At 53.5% G+C, this 1,347-nt stretch overlaps 1 protein-coding gene across 1 annotated transcript in view; it reads left to right on the top strand.

Annotated features, from left to right (window-relative positions):
* The window catches only part of MUSK (muscle associated receptor tyrosine kinase), a 106,562-nt gene that overhangs the window by 97,869 nt on the left and 7,346 nt on the right, over nt 1-1,347 (top strand). The gene's annotated exons all lie outside the window — the stretch shown is intronic.

Raw genomic sequence — 1,347 nt, 5'->3', positions numbered from 1 at the left:
CAGAATAATTCTCTCAAAAAGCTTACCCAGGATCGAGGAAAGACTAACTGGCCTATAGTTCCCTGGGTCTTCCTTCCTCCCTTTTTTGAAGAAGGGAACCATGTTGGCCCTCTTCCAGTCCTCTGGCACTACACTAGAGCACCACGAGTGCTCATAAAGCCATGCCAGGGGTCCCACAATGACCTCAGCTAACTCCCTCAGTACTCTGGGGTGGAGATCATCTGGACCAGCTGATTTAAATACATCCAGTCCCTCCAGAAGTACCCTGACTAGATCCTCATTGACCCTTGGCCTGGGTGTGCCTCCCCTGGGGCCTGAGGGGGGCCCAGTGGGGAGGCTGATCTAGTCCATTAATAGGCATCATCACATGAACCTGCTGTAGATAGTTGTGACCTTCATCGTCAAGCAATCAAATGTTTTGGTATGGGCAAACACACTTTTTAGCCGTTTATAAGAGCAGGAGGAGCTGCGGCTGGTATCTGTTACACTATACTTGTTTTCCTACAGAATCATGCAGACATAATAATCCCATCCATGGGTGAATCCAGGATTTTGTAAAAGTGGGGTATGGGAGCAGCCACCAGCACTGAGGGGTGGCTGCACCCCCTGCTCCCACCTTTCCCCACTCCCACCAAGCTGGCATATCCTGCATTGGAGGCAGCAGTGGAGGACTTCTTAAAGTGCCCAATCAGATAAGGATCTCCCCTCCTTGTTCTTGGTCTCCACTCCCTTCCCTTCTGTGCTCAGCAACAAGTCCCTTCTCTTCTCTTCCCCTCCTTCCCCACCTGCCACTGCTGTTGTCCCTGGCTGTTTGGAGGCAAGGGACAGAGGGGAGGCTCTCCTATCCTGCTTCAGCTGGGGTGAATTGGCTGGGGTTGGCAGCAGCAGCAGCAGCGGGCAAGTTTCCTTCCCCCATATCTCCTCCTGGGCTGGCAGGGAATACCTGGTGGGGTGGGAAGGAGCAGACTGAGCAAGGAGAGGCGACCTGCCTACCACTACTGTTGGATTCAGCTGAGCCTGGCTGGAGCAAAGCAGGAGCAGTTGTGGCACCTCACCATCCCAACAGGGACAGCAGCAGCAGTGGGCAGGGGAGGGGGGGAGTGGGAGGGGATGGGACATGCCATGGATGGGGACAGGGGAGAGGAGCTGTTTTTCCCAGAACGCATCCCTTTCAGAAGTCTTCTTAAATAAACGGTTGTTCTTTTGCTTCCAAACTGAATACAATTTGCACAGCTGTCCACAGCATGCGGGGGTCAGCATCATTTCCAACTGGCACCTCTGACCAACTCGACAGCTGCTTCTGGTTTTGGTTTCCCAGGGGGACAGTAGTATTGAACTGCACGTGTC

This window comes from Gavialis gangeticus, unplaced genomic scaffold (assembly GCF_001723915.1).
Source record: "Gavialis gangeticus isolate Ggan-Ray unplaced genomic scaffold, GavGan_comp1, whole genome shotgun sequence".
Classification (NCBI taxonomy): domain Eukaryota; kingdom Metazoa; phylum Chordata; order Crocodylia; family Gavialidae; genus Gavialis; species Gavialis gangeticus.
Note: the sequence above shows the minus strand (reverse complement) of the source record. Positions and strands in the feature narration are given on the sequence as shown.